The sequence below is a fragment of the Callorhinus ursinus genome, unplaced genomic scaffold (assembly GCF_003265705.2).
Source record: "Callorhinus ursinus isolate GAN/ISIS: 27379988/994484 unplaced genomic scaffold, GSC_fseal_2.0 scaffold6, whole genome shotgun sequence".
In the NCBI taxonomy this organism is placed as follows: Eukaryota; Metazoa; Chordata; class Mammalia; order Carnivora; family Otariidae; genus Callorhinus; species Callorhinus ursinus.
The window spans coordinates 75020256-75045288 of record NW_027397068.1 but is presented as its reverse complement, the minus strand read 5'-3'; the positions used below and the strand labels follow the sequence as shown (position 1 = coordinate 75045288).

The 25033-nt window shown below is 38.9% G+C and overlaps 1 protein-coding gene across 6 annotated transcripts in view; it reads right to left on the bottom strand.

The window, feature by feature from the left end:
* Positions 1-25033, bottom strand: part of PACRG (parkin coregulated) — a 582662-nt gene that overhangs the window by 383105 nt on the left and 174524 nt on the right. The window lies entirely within an intron of this gene.

The window sequence follows — 25033 nt, the reverse complement described above, 5'->3', positions numbered from 1 at the left end:
CTGCACTTCAGCTTTGTTCGTAGAACTTGCTCCTGAACTTGCTTCTTTCCCTAACTGGCTCTCACTTCCTGATTGTATCATTTTCTTCTCAGCTTCTTAGCCTGAAGCCTTAATGCCCATTTTTGGCCCAACTCTTTGGCTGGCTCTCCCCTCTGGTTTTCTCAATCCTTGGCCCACCCTCACACAGGCCGGCCAAGTGGTAGCCTCCAGAAGCAAACGTTAGTACCTGCCAATCTGGCCAAGCCAAGGGCCCCTGAGCTTGCTGGACTGCCCCGTGGACACAGAAGGCCAGAAAACAGCCCGCAAAATTCAGTTGTTGAACGCACTAACAGGGTTAAAGGGTTAGAAACCGGAAGGAAGGAGAACTCTGCAGAGAACAAAAGCAAGTACACAGAGTGGGTTCTGGGTGACAGCCACCAACAGAGCTGAAATGCTCCTTTATTTATTGGGCCCTGTTCCTGGTGTGCAGGTGGATCAGACAGTGTAAGGGGACAGGGTAAGTTACAAGCACATAGGACTTGTGAGCGTGTGCAATGATGGCCAGGTGCATATGTCATGGGTTCCCTGTTCCCTGTTCCCTCCTCCCGCTGGAGCCGCCACATGTCAGGACTCAACCACATCTCACCATCTGCCCCATTCCTGTGCTGGTCTAAGCCAGCATTATGTTTCTCCTGTGTTCATGTGTCTACCTCCCAACTGACCTCCCTTTCTCGACCCTTGTTCCCCTATATCTCTTCTTAACACAGCAGCCAGAGGGGTCTCTCTTTTTATGTTATGTTATGTTATGTTATGTTATGTTATGTTATGTTATGTTATGTTATGTTATATCAGTCACCATACATCATTAGTTTTTGACGTAGTGTTCCATGATTCATTGTTTTTGTATAACACCCAGTGCTCCACGCAGAACGTGCCCTCCTTAATACCCATCACTGGGCTAACCCATCCCCCCACCCCTCTCCCCTCTAGAACCCTCAGTTTGTTTCTCAGAGTCCATAGTCTCTCATGGTTCGTCTCTCCAAAGGGGTCTCTCTAAAACACGAGCCGGATCATGTCATTCCTCTGCTCAGATGCTCCACTCTCTCCTCCTTCATCACTCCAGGCAAAAGTCAAAGTCCTTATAATGGCCTTCGAGGCCTAAAGGAGCTGGTCCCATGACCTTGCTGACATGACCTTGCTGTTTTTACCCTCCTCCCTGACTCCCCACCAGGGACACTGGCCACTATGTTCTTCATGGAACATACCATACCCTCCTCCTCTCTGTGCCCAAATGTCTCAGTGGGGTGGTCCTCATCGCCCCGGTTATGCTAGCATGCCCCCGCCCCCACCCTCCTGACCCTCCTTCCCTGATTGATCTTTTAGCAGTTATTGCCTTCCAAAGTGCTCCATAATATATTTATGCATTTTACGTACTGTCAGCCTCCACATCCCTATGCTTTGTAAACAAAGAATTTTGACTGGTTTATTGCTGAACCCCATGTCAAGACAATGTCCAACAATTGTAGGTACTCAATAAATATTTGTCAAGTGAATAAATTAATTTTAAAAGCAAAAAACACATCTGACTATGGGTTATCAGGGCAGATGCTACAACAAAAATGACCACCATAGTTCACATCACTCAGAAGACCTGCCAAAGGCAAGTTATCTTTAAGTTTGAATACAAAAACATGCCTCAGGTGTGCTTGGAAATTTCACAGTTTTCATTTTAAGAATTATATATGAGCCACTGTGGGCAAGAGTCTGTCATACAAATGAGCTATGTTGTAAAAAGTCCTTAACTGAGCTATTTTAAAAATGGGTTTTTAAATGAATATTTAAATATTAATATGTGATATTAATATTTGAAATTCATTCTTTTTCATAAAATGGAGTTAATGTTAAGGCTAGTATAGTTTTTTAAAACCTTTTGCTAGCTAGATTTGCAAAGTATTACCGCCAAAGCTCCATGAACCATGCTGGTCTAATTAAGGGCTATTTTAATTAATTTATTTTCTTTGCTTAAAGTTCTAGAGGATATCTAGGTGATTCACTCAGTCAAAAATCTGATTCTCCTCAGGATTTCAATGGTTTCTATTCTCACTAAAGCATGTTTTATATCATTAGTGCAAAATTTTTGATATCTTTAAGAGTACAATTTAAGTATCATCCGTAAGAATTCCAAGTAAATTTCATCCTGCCTTTCCTTACACCCCAAATAATATGTATGGCCTATTTCTTCAGCAAATCACTGGGCATCCACTTCCAGCTTGTTTATATTTGTATATCTGTTCTGAGTTTGTGGCTTGATAAACATTCTTCATGATTAAAGTAAATTCTACTTTTTCTCAACTCACAAGATAAAACAAAAGTTCTGGGCTTCTTGATTTCAAAAGTAAAGCCTTTTCAAGTGACCCTCTTTTATATGGATGTTGGACAAAAAAGGTAAGCACACAATGAAATAAAAGTAAGACCCAATGGAAAAATCAAACACAATTCCCCTTCACCTTAAGAAACACACCTGACGCTGACAGATGCACCAATTACAAACGTCGGAACTTAGTTCTGGGCGGGCGATGATCAAATGACTTAATTAAGTGACATCTGTCACCCGAATGATGGAAAAAGGTTACTGAACCTTTGACAAACTTGTTCCTTGTTGTTTTTACAGTAAATGCATTATAGTTTAGCTGCACAGATATTTACAATGGCTTCTGTATGCTACCTAAGAGCATAACCAACATTTATAATATGATTTTTATGGCCGCACAAGGGAGCAGAGCTCTGTCCCTGGTTTTCTGGTGAGGCTGCCTATGGTCAAAAGATGACATCGGGGATGCATGGACACTTCTCCTGCACTGGGATCGCTCCTAATTCAGACGCCATGTATCCTCATGCTCCCATTCCCTGTCAAAACTCACACTTTGATAATGCAAACCCATATTTGGAATCAATGATTAGTAACAGATTGAAGGGTTCTCCCTTTCTACAAGGGTAGTTTTAGAATATCAACCAGCATAAATTATGTAGAATGTTTGGAAGCCGAGGACAACAATTAAGAGGTAAGAAAGGATTGGTGAGTCTCTCAGGACCTGTATAATAGTCCTGAGATCAAATCATAGAGGTTGCCACCTCATTCTTTCTCAAATTCCATAGCTCAGGCCAGGCGATGCTTGCTAATGAGCAGCACCTCTTCTGATGATGCTTATAAGCCTCTCTGAGAATGTCTGTCTCCAGCCTTATCCATATTCAATTATATCTAAAACCAAATGGCTTTAATTTCCACCAGTTATTTTTTGAATACACCTCTGGGCCCAGGTCTCCACACACAGCAGGCTCAGGTTCACCCTGAACCTAGTAACAGGCACTGCTGGATGCCTATTTCCAATCCTTGGATTCTTGACCTCTTGTCACCTTAACTGTTGCCATTTCCCACACCTGCTTCCTCCATCCTCGGCTTTTCTGGCATCCCAGGTCCTCTACCATGCTGGGCCTGTGGTGCTCAGTGTCAAGTCTGCCCAAACTTCCAATTCCAGTCTATTCACAAGTAAACCTACCCGCACCTATGGAATGGTGACAGGTGACAAGGTGAGGTTCAGGTTTGCATGCCCGTGTCTAAGAGAGAGGATGCAATGCCCTACCTTTACAAGGGAAAAAAGAGGACATAGGAGAGAATACATCATAGGGTATGTTTTAATATTCTACTAAGACTAATCAAGATTTTGCTAGAAGCAAAGAGACAATTGGTTTCAATAATCATAACACTAATAGAGTATTGACTATGTGCAAGACACTATGCTAAAGTATTTAACTTGGATCAAGTAACTTAATTCCCTCAATTAATTCCTTAGTTTCCTTTATAAGGTGAGGACCATCACTCCCATTCTACAGAAGAAGACACTGAGACCCTAAGAAAGGCTAAGCCTAATGTCACACTGCTAGTGAGTAGCAGAAGTGAGATTAGAACCCAAGTCTCTCTGACTGCAGAGCCTACCTTGAAATCACTGGTTTTATATTTGCTTGTTTTCATTTTTACCTTTCACAGAGAAAAGTTACATAGTTGTGTTTCTAAAGCATCACCTGCCATCTACTTGAAATCCACATTAAAAAAAGGATAAACCTTTACTGGTGGTATAAAGAAGTAAACTAACTTGAACAACTTGAATAACTATTATGAATTAAGTTGTATCTCCACAGCACCTCAGAATGTGACCTTATTTGGAACAAGTCTTTGCAAATGCAGTCAGGTTAAGAGGAGGTCATAAGAGGGTAGATCCTAGCTCAATACAACTGGCATCCTTACCAAAAGGGGAAATTCAGATACGGAGATGCACACACACAGAAGGAAGACTACATGAAGAGACGTGGGGAGAATGCCATGTGAAGACTGGGGAGATGCTGCCACAAGCCAAGGAATGTCTGGGGCTACCAGTCTCTGGAAGGGGCCAGAAGGGGTCCTCCCCTGTGGGTCTCAGAGGGAGCAAAGCCCTGCCGACACCTGGATGTCAGATTGCCAGCCACCAGAACTGTGAGACAATAAAGTTCCGTTCTTAAGGCAGCCCTGGGAAACCAACACAGTAACACTGGACTGAAGGACATTTTATCTTAATAACCTGGTAAAGGCTGACGATTGCTGTTTATCAAGAGAAGCTGATTAAGAGTAGTTTGACAATACAGGGTGGTTAAAAGGAAAATATCACAAAATACTGACAAGAACATTCTGATGAGAGAGAATGATCTCCACCCAATGGGATCCTCATGCTGAGATCAGGATGTTTTGCACCACGTAATATTCCCCACAATGTCATTGGCACTGCCTTCCACTGTGTCTCACGCTTTAATGTGAGACATCAGTGGTTTGAGTAGTGGACTAAGCCAGAGCTACCGTGTATGTGCTGGGCTTGTGCTCGCAGCAAACAGGAAATGGCTGGAGAGAGGAGCAGTGATGTCCCCCAGGCTTTCTCTGCCTCCCCCATGGAGACCTACTCACCCATCCACACTGGGTGGCTCCACACACACCACAGTGTCACCAGCCTGGCAGAGGAAAAGACCAGAAAGGAACTAGAAGCAGCAGAGATCACACGCAGAGGGAAAGGCTAGGGGTGTGGTTGTGACTGGACCCCACAGATGTGTGTCTGAGACTGTGACCCCACCTCCCACCTCTGCTCGACTAGACTCAGAAGGATGTGCTGCAGTGAATCTTGGAACTTCGTGACAGGCTCAGTATTGTAAATAAATAACATGCCATTTCTATGCATTCCCAGGAAATATAAATACAATATTAAAGCAGATTTCCAGTCTGCTAAGGGAACTGGAAATACTTTCCCTTTTTTCCTGTTTATGAACCCAGCTACCTTACCTACTCAGCCAACTGACCATTTTGCTTTTTCTTATTCCTTTTCTCTCTCTCTTGATTTCATTTATCTGTGGCACTCTTTCCTTTAAGTGTGAACAACTATAGGTAATGTCAAAATAATTTGATTTTTAAGTCCAGGTACTACAACATGGAATAAGGATTATTGGTTCTGCTTACACAAAAGCTGGTATATTTCTAGTGCCCTAGTATTAACAGATGCTACTGGTCCCTAACTGATTTGTCATGATGGGTTAATTACCATCTTAAGTTCATTTTCTGCTAGTGTTCTCAATTAGTAACATCAGGTTAATCCTTAACTTATGAAAGGCAAAAACAGCTATGACATGAGTCGTCAACAATTATCTCTACAAAGTACTGTAAGAACCAATTTGCAGGATTAAGGGTCAAAAAACACACTTGCTAAAGCATTGCATTTACTTGATTACTCTTGCTACCTTCCCATACTCACCTATAAGCTACTTGACACAAGATTTATTTTTTAATAATTTCTTTGACATAAGATTTTCATTCACCCATACAGTTTCATTCATTTCAGCACAAAGCCTAATACATGGTAAGCTTCAAAACTTGTTCAGTTAATGAATGAATGCTAATAAGGCAGTGAAGAAAACCACTCCAAATTAATTAGTGGGAAACATTATGTAGCGCCGGACGCCAGAAACACTGCTATAATGATCTGGTGTCTGAGGCTAAAAGCTTGCACAATTATAGAAATAATGTTTAAATATTTGGTGTGATCATTTCTAAAGTGAGAAACTCAGGGTTATTTAAAAAAAAAAAAATCGGGAAATTTTGTAGCTTTTTTTCCCAGCCTGTAAGCCCAAGGAAAGGAAGGTGGAGATAAACTTTCACACATTACCTATGTTCCTCATGCTGAACAGAAAAGGGCAGGCATTTCAGAATGCCTGCTTTGCTAGTGTGACAGCTAAATAACCAACCCATCCTTCTCTTTCTAATGCAGCTGAAAAATTAATTTAAAATACATGAAAATAGACTACTGCTTTGAGATGTCTAGTACCAACATGAGCAAACAATCTCTCACTTGCTAGATTATACTATAATGTACAATAAGCATGCACACTTTCTAAGATGAGTGTCCCTTTTTAATACACTGATCCACAGGGAAAGCAATTATTATTTCATATGGTTTTATTTATTTTTCAATTAGTAAATTAAAATACTGAGATTACAGCTATTTAGTTCTCCTATATTAGACCTTTTAAAAATAAAAATTGGAATTCTACAGCAATATTTCGTCTTTATTGACCTTTATTGTAAACAGAATTTTTAAGGGTAGTATCAAAAAGTTCATGTATTATTTTCAATTTCTGGGTTTTTGCCCATGTGTCGTGGCAAAACAAAACCACGGCCTATAGATGCACCATAAATTCTGCAAAGTTAGTGAAAAAGTGAGTTTAGGCTTGAGAATAGAATGCGCCAACTTTCTCTCCTGTTTCGTCATGGATGATTGGCATATGCAGTGGTACAACAATAAGAGAGAGAGAGAGAGTGAGAGAAGGAGAAAAAGCGTTGTCAGGCAAGTAGTATTGCAGTTCTAGACAGTTCCAGAGGAAAACCACCACTGCCCGACACCTTAGCTTAACAGGCAGAGAATAATCTCAAGGTCATTTAGGCCCTAACATTCTCGGGAGCAATTTACCTTAAATTTTCTATTTTTACTAGATAAAAGTGATTGCTTTATGTTACTTTTTCAGAAAAAAAAAGTTCACTTTATTTCAGAATAATTATTTTAGTCTTTTAAATTGTTTTTCTTCTACTGATTCATCTATACACTACACCTCCAAAAGCAGCTCTTTCGATATCATTTAAGGAGTTTAATTAAGGCTGAAAATTGAGATGTCATTCAGCAAAAGCTTAGTAAGAATTCAAAAGTATTAAAGTAATGGTGTTTGCTAAAGCTATACTTTTTATTTCTGTTGGAGTCCCTCCTTAACTACTGTTACCATAGAGCCTAAAAGGCAATAAACATAACCCATTAAATATAGGGTACAAGGAAAGTATATTTTCAGTGCAGTAATGACACTCCTGGATCTTTAAATTAAAGAAGTAAACCCCATTGGATTTCCCAGGTTTCATCCCTTTAAATTTTTTTTTTGAAATAGCTAAATAGCAGGTAAATAAATGCAGAGAATTTTTGGATGCCAAAGAACGCACGTGGACCACAGTCATATAGGAATATTCTTATATATTTGAAATACAGGTATTTCTTATCACTGCTAGAGACAAATTATTTAGCAAGAAAAATTCACATATTTATCAGTAGATATAATATCGCATGCAAAAACGTCAAAGCTAGAAGCAGCTCCAGAGAAGACAATAAATCATTCGGTGCAAGAGGAGCTGCACAACCTGATTCAGAGATGAGCCCAGGAGCGAGCTGGAAGTGTCCTCTAGCCAGTCACGGGCTACAGGTGGGGCGTGTTCCTCTCCATGACCCTTTTGTGCGACTGCGCCCTCGCTAAACAGGGCTATCTCCTTTAAAGATGCGATACAATTTGGTGTGGTTGTTAGTTCAATTCCGGGACTCTCCTGAGCCAAGACTATCAATCACGCCGAAGAGTGGAATTATTCATACAGTTCAGTATTCTGGACTGCTGTTCACAAGAGACTAAGAGATCCGATCAAGATATGTGAACTCACTCCCCGCGGGGAACGGTGCTATTTATCTACTGAACCACCCCCAATCCTCAGGTTTCTTTAAAGTGGTTTCTGAGGGAAGAGTCTGTTAGGATATTTTGCATTAAAGAGGAAAGGGTTATATTATGAAAATTCAGTGAGCTAGATAGCAGCAAGGGGTTCCCAAGTTTGAATACTTGAGCTGCTGAAGGCAAAAAATAGGATACAAATAAGTTCGAACCATTTCACGACCCACAGCCAAAATGTACGGTGTAATTTTTAAAAATGAGTTTTCCCTGAGCACTGTCCTATAATAAGAGACCAAATTAGTAACCAGTTAACAGCTTCTCACAACATACAGAGGGAAGAGCTAGTTTACTAGAAAATATTCTCCATCTTTAAACATTCTCAGCAGAATAGAAAAAACAAATCATTACTCCATCTTCTTAGTTCATACTGACACGCGCTTAACAATAGATCTCATTCCTAGGCTTGTGAAATGCATAGGGTAGTTCTCTCTGAGGATTTACTAGCAGAAACCTGGAAAGCAGAGTAGAATTCTTGGAATCTCAAAGCAAAGATGGTGGGGGGTTAAGGTAGAAACCCTGTTGAGCTGCTGGAGAAATCCCCCAACTTCTCACCAGTTCTGGGGGGACTGCAAGGGCAACAGCCTGAACAGATTTGCTTTTTAAAAACTGTCAGCTGAAAGAATACTGAATTATCTCTGGAATGTTTGCAACCCAGTAACTGATGAATTGGGGTTAAAAAAAAAAAGAAATTGGAATATAAATAAATGCCACCCAACTTACAGGGGAAGCACACACCATCAACCATCACTGTTCCATGCAAGATTCAATTTCTTTTTAAGAGGACAAAAACCTTTATCTCATCTATTCAGGGAAAAATTAAACATGCCATCTGTTTCAGCTTAAATTTCTTTTTCTTATATAAATTTAAAAGCTGTATTTTACTCACCCACTGTTTATTTACTTGTTTTCCCTATGAGCTAAAGCAAGTTTATTTATTTTCACCAAGTGGCTTGTCTTCCTTACTCTGTCTGGGTTTTTCTTTTTATCTATTAGCCCTTTCCACATTGGAAAAATGTTTTGAGTGCTTATATTGAATTCTTTCCCACATATATTTTACTAACTTAAAAAAAACGGTTTGGATTAAATCCAGGACTAATGAGATATTTATTGTATTTTTCCTCTAATTTATCCACAAAGAGCAAATAGGTTAGAAAAGACTGATGATGTGTTTTAAATAATGAGAAAAAAATTGAATAATGAACATATTTTCAAACCCAGGGCATTTTTAATTTGGGGAAGAGGAGGCATGTGATTCCCTGTACAAAATACGATCTGCTCACTAATGTTTAATAATTATTTTCCCACAATGTATCTTATTTTAGGAAAATACAATTCACAGAAATAAACGTGTTCAACAAAAAAATGGAAGTCAAAATGACTGTTTTCATAAAGATGGATGGTGCAATATATTAATTAAAAATAAATAACTAAACATCTCCATGACCTGTTCATTATATAATTGGCAGTTTTTGCCTCCTGACCCCCCCACCTCTTCTGCCCATCCCCCAAGCCCACTCCCACGGCAAACACCACTCTGTTCTCAGCATCTCTGAGTTTTGTTGTGTTGTTTGTTTTGTTTTTTAGATTCCATATATGAGTGAGATCAAACAATATTTGTTTCTAACTTATATTACTTAGCATAATATCTTCAAGGTTCAATTTCATTCTTTTTTTATGGCTGAGTAGTATTCTTCCATCACACACACACACACACACACACACACACATTTATAATATATACACACCACATATTCTTTATCCATTCATCAGTCAAAGGACACTCAAACTTCCAGGTTTAAAATAAATAAGTCATGGGTTGTAATGTACTTGGGACGTAATGTACAGCATGGTGACTAAGTCAATAATATTGTAGTGCATATTTGAAAGTTGCCAAGAGAGTAAATCTTAAAAGCTCTCATCACAACAAATTTTTGTAACTTTAAATGGTGATGTATGGTAACTAAATATCACAGTGCTCATTTTGCAGTGTATACAAATACCCAATCATTATGTTGTACACCTGAAACTAATATAATGTTATATGTCAATTATACCTCAATAAAAAAATCCCTAAACAACAGTATTTTTAAAAAAGTATAGAAAGTATAAAATACTATTGTGAAGGCAAATCTTCTTTCAAGACTACAGTGGATCTGAAGTCTGAGTTTTTACGCTTTTTCTAATGCATTTATATCTACTGGTTTTAACAGAGTATTAAATGAATATTTAAGGCAAGGAAGAAAAATGAAGCGGCATTCACAAATTACTTGGGCCTCTCCATGTATTGTGGACCAAGAATTCAACAGAGCTTTATGAGCCGAGTAGAGAGAGTCCTTTTCTTTGCTGATGGAACTCTAGTGTATCTCAAGTGCTTTGGCCAAGGTGTCGTAGAGTTCTATTGCTATGTTCACTGTGACCTCCAAACACATGTATACAAAAATTTAAGAATTTTGTGGGAACGGGGCCCCTGGGTGGCTCAGTTGTTAAGCGTCTGCCTTCGGCTCAGGTCATGATCCCAGGGTCCTGGGATCGAGCCCCGAATTGGGCTCCCTGCTCGGCAGGAAGCCTGCTTCTCCCTCTCCCACTCCCCCTGCTTGTGTTCCTGCTCTTGCTATCTCTCTCTGTCAAATAAATAAATAAAATCTTTAAAAAAAAAAGAATTTTGTGGGAAGACATGAATGGTTAAAAGCATATGAGGTTTTGTCATGAATCTACAAACTCTAATTTTTGAAAATATATTTAAACTAAGATGTTAAGCAGTAAAATGGTAAAAAGCTGTGAAGACTGTTAAGAGAAATTCACATTTCCACAAGCCCAATGTAAGCATTTCCAAGGGCACAAGAATGACAGAATATAAAAGACAGATATGCAAACATAGACAGACATACAAGGATAAATATACATACAAAGATTATATTTGCATTAATCTTCCTGGACATTTCTTGCCAAGAAGAAAAGAATTTAGTGGCTTTAGATAGTTGAGGTTTCAGAAATATGTTATTCTGTATATTTGGTGGCAGGAAGACTAGAGGCAAGGAGAAATAACTTAAAATAATTAATATGAAAGGATTTTTACTTCTGGATATCTTATATCAAATTAACCCTATTACTCAAAGCAAATACAATGTTTATATAAAATGCAAAAACAAGTTCTCTGAAGGCATCGGACAGTAATCGAGTCATCTAGGACTAAAAGGCCAAAATTCCAGGAAGAAAGAAAATGCCTAAATTCACCAATGATTTTCTTCCTTGAGACATATTCCAATTCACTGTGTAGGGCACAGAGACTGAGCCGAATGCAGTGGCCTAGAGCTTCTGTCAGTCTCACTGGGTTGGAGCAAAATATTGGAGTTCAGTCTTGTTTGGCGACTAGAACTTACAGCTTCAAAATCCTGGAGAAAAGGTAAGCACAGGGAAGTGAGTCCAACATCTCATGCAATTATTTGCCATATCTTCATCTGTACCTGCCCAGATGAGAGGCCTAGGAAGCATGCTCACAGCTTCTTAAGAGGCTAAAAATCTAAGTAGAGATTTAAACATTTTAGCAATGCTGAAGATAGGAGTGCAGGGTCTAGCGAAAGAAGGATACCTAGCAGAGGCCCATCTTTCAGGTGCATTTTCCTAAGAGCTAGGCCCTAGGAGTAAAGGAAATTGGAAACAGAACAGCCCTTGGGAAGCTTAAATCACAGCCTTAAAGAATCTGATTGAGGTTCTGCCTCATGTATGGATCTGTCCGTACACTATTTGCCACTTTAAAAACGTATAATATCTCTGGAGAAAATATATCATCCAGATCCTCAAAAATTTTCATACTTAAGTTTGGCATTCGATCAAATATTACCAGTCATGCTAGAACCAGGACCAAATGACCAAAGGCAAGAATAAAAGTGGATTATATATCATGGTAAGATAAGGATTTTACAATTAATGTGTACAAAAGAGTAGAGAATGTGAAGAATTTCATCAAAGAGTTGGAACATATAAAAATAATTGAATGGAAATTCTAGACCTGAAAAACACCACTATAATTTGAAATTAGGAATTCAGTAGGTAGGTTTAGGAGCTGATTAGCCATACTGAACAGATGATTAATAAGTGGGAAACTGGTCAGTACAAAATATTCGGATAAAGAAGGGAAAATGGATGGAAAGTAAAGAAAAGGGAGTAGATGATATGTATACTTTGTTACACGTGTCTCCCTGAAGAAGAGATGGAGAATGGACAGTAATACTGAGAGTGATATTGGCTGATAATTTTTTCCAAACTGTAAATAATCCTCTCCAGTGTATGAGGAGAATAACTCTTTCTATCCACCTCCCTTCTCCCCCCCATTCACTAAAGAAATCTGCCTAGGAATTTGATCCTGTTAAAAAACAAACTATAATTTCAAAGTTCCATTTTTTAAAATTTATATATATTTTTTGGTGTTAAGAATTGACAAGCAGCAGTAGACTACTTACTGAAGCTTCGATTTTGGTTCTGCAAAGAGGGCCTAAACTGGTCCGAGGTCAGAGTCAAGTAACTCAGGTGTTTTACAGGGAAAGGAGCAGCCACTGGGATTCAAATCTTCAGCGACACAGAGGGTAGGAAAGGGTTTTAGAGCTGGAGGGGAACTGAAGGGAGGGAAGTCCAAGAGGCTTAAAGGACACATAGCAGGCCAAACAATTAACAAAAAAACAAAAAAAAAAACTTCCTGATGTCAACCTCCTGATGTCAGGAAATCACGGGCAAATTTTTTGGAGACTTGCATCTAATATTTAATTTTAAATCAATTTCCTTTTACTGTGATGTGCTCTAACCCCCACGTATTTCCCCAAAGCCTCAGTAAAAGTCTCGTGTTCCTAGTGCTTTAGGGGAATGAATGAAAGAGGGCATCATGTGCAGGAAGTTGGAGAAAGGGAGTCAGAAGACATTAAATAACCCCATATAAAACCTGGGAGCCGCAGGAGAAGCAAAGGAAGAAAAGAGCTGCTACATTTCTCACAGCACACAGGATGAGGGCTGGAGCTACTCTACTTAACGGTAAAAGACAGGGTGGCCCTATAAGGCTGGGAGACATGGGAACACCAGGTGGAAGATCTCATGTTTGCACAGCTACATGCATAGAAAGAGAAACAGGTTTCCTACACTCATTAAGAATGTGTACATTTGTCCATGTAGTTGTATTTAAAAACAAACTCTGAGTTCTAAAAACATAGTTTCTGATAGTTTAATAAAAACTCTTTTCTCTCCACGTATGGAAGTGTGGTATCGGTCCTGTGTGCCAAAGCAATACAATGATAGTTGTTGACATTGTTTTTCTTCATAACATTTCACCATTTCATAATATTTTTAAAGCAACCCACAAAAACAAAATCCAGACAGAAGGACAAAGGGTCTGCCAATGATGAGAAACGAGGTGGGCCCAGAGTACTAGTGACTAGTCCAGGCAGGGAGCTGAGCAGGGAGGAGCTCTAGATGTTATTTTCATGTGTTTTAAAGAAATAAATTCCTTTCTGACCCTACCTAATTCTTAGGGAAGTAGTTTCCTTACTCTTTTTGCTTCATTCTGGACTCAATTAGTGAAAGAGATCGGGAGATCTAGAGAGAGAGAGAGAGAGAGAGATCGAGAACAAGAACAAGAACATAGAGAAGTACCTGCTACAGAAGACAGATCTAGAACATGGGGAATGGAATAGGAGTCAAGGAACCAGTGCAGGGCATGCATCTAGTCCCTGACTTGCCTAGAATACAGCAGGGACCACCAAGTTTGAGTTCACTCTTCTTCTCTTCTAAATCTACCTCTGCTTCTAAGTTTGTGTCTGACCTTGGGCACATTAGGGCACCTTCCTGAGCTCCAGCACAAATATCGGTAAAATGAGATATTTGAAAGACTTGCTTTTCATGCTTCTTTTCCATTGTAATATTCCAAAGCTCCAGATCCATGATCCAGAAGAGGTAGAGAAATCTATTATAAGGTTATTATTAGGAATGTTTATATGCAATTAGAATTAGCAACAAACAAATTTGATGGGTTTGGTTCAGCCTCATTTGAGAAAATACTTTGACATTCTAGTTTTGATTTGCTTCAATAATTTCAGAAAATATAATTACCAGTATGAACTAATTTATTGCATGGTTCTTAATTTAAGAAAAAGACTGACAGCAGGCACTAAATAAATTTTGCAAATTAACAACTTAAATGTAATTATGGTTTTAAAATATTGCTTAAATAAAAATAAAATAAAAGCCAGCACACAAAACAGCGTTCAATAATATAACAGATCATGAAACATGCATTTCCAGTCCATGTTAGAATCAGCTAAGTGAAAATAACTCCCTGAAAATATGCACCTTTTTTTATTATGCCAACAATTATTAAAGAAAACTATCCCTCCAAGACAGTTAAATGGTTATATATATGTACATAGTATAAAATAAAATCCACGACTTCGAAAATACAAAGAAATAAGAACAAGAATGGGAGCAAATAAAAGAAATAGGAGAAGAGGAAGCAGTTGGAGAAAGGAGAGAAAGACATGGAAGTTGAGCAGAAAGCAGAGAAAGCTGAGTAGAGCAGGAGGGAAGAGTAAGAGAAAAGAGAGACCAAAAGAAGAAACGTAGTTGACTCTCTTCTTCCTTCCCTTTCCTCTGGCGGTATTAGCTCTGGGCTCAAATGAGGTTTTGGATAAAAAGAGCTACAAATGAGCCACAAAGCACTAAGCAAGGGAGTGGTACTATTGTTTTATACTTTCCGCAGATTCTCACTTGCTAGGTTGCAAGTCTTGGTCTGGCTGAGAACGGGATACTTTACCAGATGTGTACAGTTACTGTTACAGGGATGACACCATGTTATAGTGCACTGAATAAGATGGCTAGTAAAAATCTCAGGTTGAGAGGTCATCAGCTCACTTGCAACCTAGGGAAGCCATCCTTTCTCAGAAGAGAAACTGGTTTGGGGAGCGAGGCCAAGGTCAGTGATGGAAGAAGACCGTCTCTCAGACCTGACCTTGAATGTTTCATGCTATGGAGAATCTGGGAAGTAGACTTAAAGTGCTGCTCTCTCCTTGTGGACAAGCTGAAATCTACAAGACCCATCCTAACCTTTGTGTTGGGGTCCTCTGCATCTCCCCATTCTTTAAATTCAGGGATTCACCCAGGTGTGTAACAATTCTCCTTTCTCACTCTATACCTGCAGAGTCTAGAAGAGCAGCCAATTGCTACATGTGGCCAACAGCACTTGAAATGTGGCTACTGCCACATCATCAATGTTCTCAAGATATTTTGAGTATATTGGGCTAATCTCATCAAAATTAATTTTACCAGTTTCACTTGGCTTTTTAAATGTGGTTATTAGAAGAATTTACCCACATACCTATGGGGGTCACATTATATTTCTATTCGGTAACACTGCTTCACACAGCCTACCCCATACTTCACCATCCATTCTGATAGCAACACCGGCCCAGATCTTTTGGTTGAGCTCCAAATTGATATATCCCTCTGCTACTCTAACTGGTACTTTCAAATTTGACATATTCCAAATTCAACTCATCTATCTGTTCTCCCGGGAAACCTATCTTTTCTCCCATGTTCCCCTCTGCAGCCACACCACTCACCCACAAATAGAAGTCAGAAACTTAGAAATTGTCCTTGACTTTTCTCTCTTTGCTTATATTCACTCTTACAGATGCATGGTTTCTAAAATATTTTATAAATGCACATCTTAGTAGGAACATGACAGTGAGAAGGTCCCTCCAGACTGAAACTAAAAAGCGAGAAGTTCTCTAACAATTACAGATTTATACTTTTCAAATGAACTATTTGCTTTTGTATAATACAGGGATATTTCTTAAAACAGTCTATTAACAGAAGCAAGATTTAGAGCCCATGTTTAACAAAGACAATATAATATACACTATAAGTAACCAAAGTACAAAATCAGCTGGTGAGGCATTATTTATCTTTTGGATGATGTGGCAAATTTTTCACAGTATCATCTGCTTGGCAGGATTCAGTGCCAACATGACCCCTCATCCCCAATTCCAAGTATAATTTTAAAGACTGCAAAGCAATGCTTGCTTTAGGGAAGTAGCTAAGTCAAAACCATAATATATATAATAGATTAGAAACACACAAAGCATTGTAATGAAACCATGTTGAGTGAATAGCAAAAAATTGTTTAAAGTAATACATTCACAAATAAAATTTAAGTCTGGGATACTACTTACAGCAAATCTATGGAATTCTTGTGCATATGGCCATTAGTGATGGTTTGTTCCCTTGAAAAACAGTAATTATGAAAGATGTTTTATTTTGTTCCAGTCTTTGAATTTTAAGTTTGAATTTGTAATACATTATCCAATCCATGATAACATTAACTTTATACTGTCCTCAAATTTTCCTTAATCTCTGATTTTTCAGATTTTTTTTCTTTTTCTTTGCAGGACTTTAGACTTCAAACCTCTAATGATTACATTCTGATATCATTACTCTTTTGGATCACAGTAGTTCCAAAATATTTATAATTTCTCTCAGATGATAAGCAATGTTATGTTGCTTCTTCATTTGAACACCTAGTAAACACAATGATAGAGTTTTAAGAATTCTTAGTAATGTGACACAGACATGTTAAATAAAATGTGAAAACCAGTTCAACACAACCACTTGATTTCCTGGCCATTTTTTTCTTTGGAGGATCATTTGATAAAACTGTCAAGGTCCCAGTAGTCCCTAAAAGTCTTATCATTCACCGGCAATATCACACCGCAAAAGTCTACCACACAGTCTCCATGTCTTGCCTTCCATCCATTCACAAAGGCGTTGACAAGGTGCCATTCTTTGTTTTGTGTAAACATAACTGACAATACTGACAACATTTTGAACACCCCCAGACCAACTCAACTTCTGCCTCCAGCCCAGATGGAGTAGCAAGGACTAGATTTACTCTCCCTCCTAAAAGTATTAGAAAGCAGGATGGCTTATAGAAAACAATGGCTGTCAGATGCTGGGCATTAGGCAGTATAGGACAGTGGTCCCCCATAAGGTGCCCCACCAGGCACACTGTCAGGTGCAGAGTGGGAGAGCCTACACCAAGCCAGTAGTCTTGCTGAGTGAGGAAGGTGCAACTGTGCATCTTGGGAAGCCAAGGGGACTACAGTTCACAGGACAGAGGGAAGGAGAGATTTGCCCTGGAAAGCTGCAGTCTTCAGCCTAATACTGATCTGCACATGCAGATGAGGACACTGCCCAAGGAACCCCCCAAACCAGGAGGAGCCAGGGGGATCCCTCTTCACAGTGGCCCAGGGCTACGGTTAGATTGTGTTCTACCACACAGAGTAGAAAAACCTCATAATTCAACAGATATTGGGCAGAGGAATCAAATGGGTATTGGGATCAGTAGTAGGGAAAAATCAACCCTAGACTTACCATGCTCATGGCACGGTAAATTTTAAGAATTTAACGACAGTCTTGGAAAGATCAAACTGTTTGAAGGTAATTTAATGGCATCCCCAAACAATGCTCAAGAATATTTAAAGGCATCCAAAAATATCTGGCACCAAACGTGTAAAATGCACAAGAGTTAGCATCCGATAACAAAAATCACCAGGCATGCAAGTAATAAGGAAAATAGGTCCAGAGGGAAGTGAGATGCACGGGGATGTAGTCAGACCCTTTGTCAAGCACTGGCTCCTGCTCTCGACCACCAGCCATGGATGTTGGAGGAAAGAACAGAAGGGGTTTTTCATACAGGCCCTGCTCCGCAGCCTGGTCTCCTAGTGTAAGAGGGTGAAAGACTGCAGCATGGCAGGATCGGCCCCACACTTCTCCACACCCTGTCCCTTCCGGATCTGCATGGCAGTGCTGGTTGATTTAGGTACGGAGTATAAAAAAAGTTTTAAGTTCTTCAAACAAGCTTCTGTAACAAGAATTTGTTTATGTAAAAACACATTAACATTCAAGTTTCGTCTGTAGTTCAGCTAATTATTGCAGTTTGTTCCACTGCTTAGTTCAAAAGTCCCTGAGCAGAAATATATGTTTCAAATTATCCTCATGAACATAAAATATAATAGATACATTATTTTGAAAATTAACTGTGTTTTTATGAAAGCCTTAGGCAGATATAATATGAAGAGCATTTATTTGCACATTTCCATAGAATTTAAAAATAAGAACTTTTGTTCTCCCTATTATCTAGAATAAAAACAAGCTCCAATTTAGACACGGACTGATGAACTTTACCTTCTATTTAGCTGCCTAAAAATACAAATTTTGTAACCAAATTAGTTCCTCTCTATTAGCTGCACTCTCCTGAAAGTGACAGAGTATTTTTTATTTACTTGTATATGATGACCTGTAGCTTGTTACTCAGAGTACTTGAGAGGCCAAGATAATATTTTCATACTATGAACCATTAGGTTGTTCTGTTTCACACTCACTGCCCACACTCCATACCCAGTCAACAGTTTTAAAAAATATTTGCCAATAGTTATAAAAGAGACCAGGTAAGGGAATTTGACTGGACTGATTCAAATCCATGGCAAGTGCTAGAAATAAACACACGAAATGTACCAATTCCATCACTTATTCATCCATCTACAACTATCAGGCACGATGGTAATCTCAACCCATCCAAGAATTCTAGTAATGAGCCAAAGGGAGAAGGGAAGTGGAATATATGTAGTAAAATGTAAGGTTACCAGGGTGGGAACAAGTCTCGGTAGCTACCGCAAATCTGGCTGATACAACACCAGATACCGTAATAACATTCATGTTTAAATTTTCATAACAATCTTATCATTCCCTTTTTACGAATAAAAACACTGGAGCTGCAGGGAGTTAATTAACTTGCCTGAGATGATATGGCTAGCAAGGTGGAGGCAGAGTTCCTGTCTTCTTCCCTGGCCTTCTTCCTTCCTCCCTTTCTCGCCGCACCCCGCTTCATTCAGTAATCAAGAGCAACACCTGACGGCTGTGCTTGGGCAGAGGAATGGAGACTGGAGAGCATAAAGGCAAGGGTGCAAAGGATTGAGGCTGGAACAGGCGGCTGTGTCCTAGCCTAACTTAGGGTCAACGGGCCGCATTGTGCTTTGACAGTGCAGAGAAGTCATCCCTGTACAAACAGCAGCTGTCCACAGATTATTTTCACAAAATACGTATGTGTTTATTCGTATATATGCACAACACGCTGACTTTTTACTATATAGCTATTTGTATCACTTATATGATATAGCACACATTTTTCATTTAAAATATTTATAATCATCTTAAATGAATTTTTTAAAAAGATTTTATATATTTATTTGAGAGAGAGAGAGTGCAGAGCAAGAGAGAGAGAGCACGAGCTGGGCGGAGGGGCAGAGGGAGAGGGAGAATCAGACTCCCCGCTAAGCAGGGTTCGATCCCAGGACCCTGAGATCATGACCTGAGCCTAAGGCAGACACTTAACCGACTGAGTCACCCAAGTGCCCCCACCTTAATTTAATGACTCATATACACTAGAATAATACATATACATGAGGGTACATTTTTCTAAAAAAATCTAGTTTAGGAAACTGTAGTGCAATGCCTTCATTTAATTAATAGTGACCCATTCAATGACAATAACATGTTGGAGAAGGATTCCTTGTGAACATGCAGCCTGGAAGCCTCACGCACAGGTCCTGTTCATCACATTTGCACCTGTTACCTCCGTACGCTTCCTTTCTCTTCCCACACCACTAGTTGTTGTCACTCACCCTCACCACCGCATTAACCCCTTAGCTGGGAACCCCACGGGTGTCTTTACACCTCGATGTAACCCATTTAACACATTGCTACGGGAACATGGTTCAGACGACTCATGACTCAAAAAGCATCTGTCTTTTTTCTGGGCACTCACACACTACTTTCGTGAATTAACACCAACTTCTTATCTGATCATTTTCGGTCTTGGCTTCTCAGGGACCATATATTACCTCTCTGTGCTTACTTACCGCAAATCACAGGCATGAATTCTACACACCCACAAAATCTTTGTTTTTCTAGAAACACAGTGATACTTTTCTGTCTCCATGCATTTGCTCATGTTGTGTTCTTTACCTAAAACACACCCCCATACTGCTATTTGTCCCAGTATTACATTCCTTAAGGCCCATCTCAAATGCTAAAGCTGCAACTAACTCCTCTCCCTCACCTGCCCTTCTATAGAGCTTGATTCTCTCTTTGGTCATAACCATTCAGCTGCACAGACTATATGCCCCGTGTCAGTGTCCCTGGATTCTCTTATCTTTGTAATATCAGCCTTTCCTCCAAATCACTACCATATTAATTATTAAATTTAATAAGACAACCTGTGAACACAGTAAAATTATTCTTCTGTGATACAAAAGGGGAATGTAGAGAAATGAATTTGTATTTGAAAGTAAAATAGAATAGTTTACTTTCCTAGTATTTGGCCAAGCCTGGTTGGAGTTGGATACTTTTACCAGTTATGCCACTGAATGTTTTTTATTATATTCTTCAACTGTTTAGTAATGAATTAATACATATGTGTCATAATTTCTTCAGAAACATGGTAGTCATTTTATTCTATCCTTAAAAATATTTCTCATAATCACATCTATAAACCGGCACCCATCTTTTGAATACACATACCCCTTCCCACTATACTGTCAGTATATTTTTCAGTTTTCAAAATCATTGTAAGTGCCTGAAATACCAGGAAACAAACACTCACTGAATGCCTGCAATTGCTCCAATGAGCTATATTCATGTCTCATTCTTAAAATTGATGAGAACATAAACCTTAAGTGTATTATTATAAATTGGTTTGATATTCATTATTGTTGTATATATAATTATGAGTTCATTTAGTACTCATATGGATGTCACATGAAGTGCCAGAGGTATTACACTTTAATTTACTATTAGTAAGTGGTCACTGAAAATGTCGGATTTTCTAAAAGAACACATTTTTAATGAATTTAACCCAGGAAGATGATATTTATGACAATTAGTTTCCTTCTACAATGAGGAGAAAACCGATTTTGAATTTATTGAATATTATTGATTTAAAATATCTTGTGGCCTAAAAAATACTATATTGTAGAGTCCACTCACAAAATGGCAAGGAAGATTAATAACTTGTCTATCTATGCCTTAAAAGGTTGATCATGGTGTTTAGGTCATTTAAGTAACTAGATCAGATAAGCACATAGTTTGCACCTTGTCAACATATTTGCCATTTATAGAATGGTACACAGTCTAAAGATGACAGGAATGATTACATAGACATGAGTGAAAGCCTACCGATATAAATATATTTCATTTTGTCCATATTTGTAGAAAATCTCATTATCTGCAAACACTTTTGCAGGAGGAATCATCCCCAGAGGGAGACAGTAGGCAAAGCAGAGAAGATGTGTGCAAGAGTGAATGGAAAGGGTGTGGGCAGGCAGAGCTCTGATAACACCATGTGTTTAAAAGAAGCTAGATGTTAACTAAAGATAGAGAAGGGAGATAGATATGAGTGCTTTCTTAATTCAAAAATTTAGAAGTGGGGTGTACTTTCTGATTCAAAATAGTATCTGGCTCCCTGAACCCCAATCCACCTCTTCTAATTTTTCTCTAAAATAGACCGGAAGACATTTGCCTTCTGATTCAGAGACAGAGGGCCAGGATGCAGACCCTACATGCCCTTTGAGAGCCCTATTCCCTGAGGAAAGTATTTTTTGACCCAGAGTGGGACCATGTGCCAAGACTATAAGTCTCCCCAAATTCCAGGCAGAAGCAGGGGTGGCTGGAGGTGACAAGATGCACTGAAAGATGCTCATGCTGCTGAGGCTAAAGATGAGAACAGCCTTACCCATTCCTGTGCATTTCAGGGTTCCAGAAGAAATGTTCTATGTGCACTACTTCAAGATTTCTTCAACAACTCAACCAAATAGTGAAACCATGAATACTCAAATTTAATTTTCTCAAACCAGCACAGTTAATATGAGGTTAGATATAAACCCAGGCAAAAGTAGCACCAGAAGCGAACCTATACTGTAACTCGGAAGGCATGGTCTCCATAATTAAACTGTTCTAGGACAGAAACAAAAAAGAAAACATTCTGGGAATATACTTTTTCAGAAAATTAGAAGACAAGGCAGTATGGGTAGAAGAAATAGGCCACCATGAGGAACTAGAACTTTTATCAGGAGTGTTATACATTAACCAATGCTGATCTGAGAAGAGATTTGGCCACCTTATCTGTGGTTTGGGAATAGGACTGAGATCTGTAAATTCACTGTGTCCCTAGACAGATACCGACTCTCGTGTCTTTTGGCAGATGCCAGCTCTTGTGAAACTTGCTTTGCAAACCACAATCTGTACCCTTTGACCACTTTCACCCATTCTCCCACCACCCACTCCTAGCAAACACCAGTCTTCTCTATGACTTCTGGGTTTTTTTGTTTTTGTTTTTGTTTTTGATTCCACACATAAGTGACACCATACAGTATTTGTCTTTCTCTGTCTGACTTAATTCATTTAGGATAATGTCCTGAGGTCCACTCTTGTTCTCACAAATAGCAGGATTTCCTTCTTTTTTTTAATAAAAGAAAATTGTGACTCTGTGAGGTGACAAATGTGTTAACTAACCTTATTGTAGTAATCACTTCACAATACATATATATATATCAAATCACAACATTGTACATCTTAAACTTACACAAAATCATATTTACTTATATCTTAATAAAGCTAAAAAAATTTTAAAAATAGCTGGAACCTATGAAAAAGAACTACAAAAAAGGAGGAAAATGCCATCCATAAGACTTAGAGAATATCTATATTTATAAAATTTATTTACTTATATGTGGCAGTAGAAAATTTCATGATACTGTTTGGTCTCTTGAGGATACCATAGAATATGGTTTCCATAAAATCAATGATATAATAAGGGAAGCAGTTTAAAGAAACAAATGAAACAGAATGAAATGCCAAAATACAGTATGAGATAAGAAATCCGTAGTTTAAGTGACAGAAGGAAAGGGGAAAGATTAAAGCAGAAAACATGTTTGAAGAAATAATAGACAAAAACTTGCAAATTCAGTGAAATGCATAAATGTATAGATTCAAGAATCTCAAAATGCCACCGACAGGATAACTTCAAAGAAACCATTCCTGGATACATCATAATCCCACTGCTAAAAGCCAAGGAAAACCCCTAGGAAAAAGCAATACATTAAAACAATTCAAATTGTACACAAACTGCAGATTTTGTATCAGAAACAGTAGAAGAGCATCTTTATTTTTATTTTTTATTTTTTAATTATGTTAGTCACCATACAGTACATCATTAGTTTTTGATGAAGTGTTCCATGATTCATTGTTTGTGCTCTTCCAGTGGAAAGCATCTTTTAAGTGCTCAAAGAAAGAACTATCGACTCAGAATTTTTAAATTCAGTGAAAATATCCTTCAAGGGTGAAGGCTAAATAAGAACATTTTCAGATGAACAAAAACTAAGAAAATTCATTGTCAGTACATCTGCTCTACCAGAAATGCAGAGAGAAATTTTACAAACTGAAGACAAATGATGTAAGAGGGAAGCTGGAACTTCAGAAATGAAGGAAGAGCAACAGAAATGATAAATTGCTGGGTAAATATAAAAGCTATTTTCCTCTTAAGATCTTTGAAATACATATGACTAATTAGCACTAAAATTACATCACTGTCTTGTGAGGTTTCTCAATGTAGGAATATATAACCCACACTACAACTATAACAAAGGTGGGGAGAGTGGTAAGGGACTTGTATGGTTGCAAGGCTTTTATATCATATATCAAGTGGCACAACATTAATTCTAACTAGGCTATGAAAGGCTAGGTATGGATACTATAACCCATAAGCAGCCTCAAAAATAAGACAAAATATATAGCCGGTATCTACAAATACATTAACATGAAATGCTAATATATTCAAATAATCCTAAAGGAAGCAGAAAAGGGAAACAGATAAGGGAACAGAATAACAAAAACACTATAAGCAGAAAGCATAATAAAATGATGGGCCAAGTAGCAATATTGATAATCATACTAGATATTAACAGTATAAAATAAGGATTGGCAAATTATAGCCCAAAGGCCCAATGTCGCCTGTCACTATTAATTAATTAATTCATTCATTCATTTATATGCCTACAATCTAAGAATGGTTTCACATTGCTAAATGTTTACATTTTAAATAGCTATATAAATATCGATGTAATACTCTCAAATTTGTCTCAAACTGCAAAACCTAACAAATTTACTATCTGACTTTAAGAAAAATTTTGATTATCTCTGGTCTAAACATGACAATTAAAAGACAGATATTGGTGGGGCGGAGCAAGATGGCGGAGGAGTAGGAGACCTGGATTTCGTCTGGTCCCAGGAATTCAGCTGGATAGGAATCAGACCATTCTGAACACCTACGAACTCAACAGGAGATCGGAGAAAATAATAGTAGCAACTCTCTGAACAGAAAAGCGACCACTTTCTGGCAAGGTAGGACCTGCAGAGAAGTGAATCCGAGGTGATATTTGGGAGGATAGAGGATGGGGGAAGGGGCCTCTGTCAGCCCGTACTGGCAAGTGATACAGCCACGGAGCACAAAATCGGAACTTTTAGAAGTCAGCTCTGCTGACAGACATCACTCCAGTGGTTAAGCGGGGGGGGGGGGGGGCCCCTTGCTGGGACACTGTGGTCTCAGGACCCTCGGGGTCACAGAAAGACCGGGGGTGCCTGATGCGGCAGAGCTCCCGGGTATCAGAGCAGGGAAGCCGGCTGCAGAGACGGAGCCGAGGCGCGGGCTCTCAGCTCAGGGTGGCCATAAACTGTGATCTGCGGCCCAGTCAGGCCACTGCTCCTCCAGCAGGGACCCAACAAGCGGCAGATCCGGGGAGACTCCCCTTCCTCCCTCAGGAGGAGAGGTGCGGGAGCGCACCACAGGGATCTGCTAGGTTTG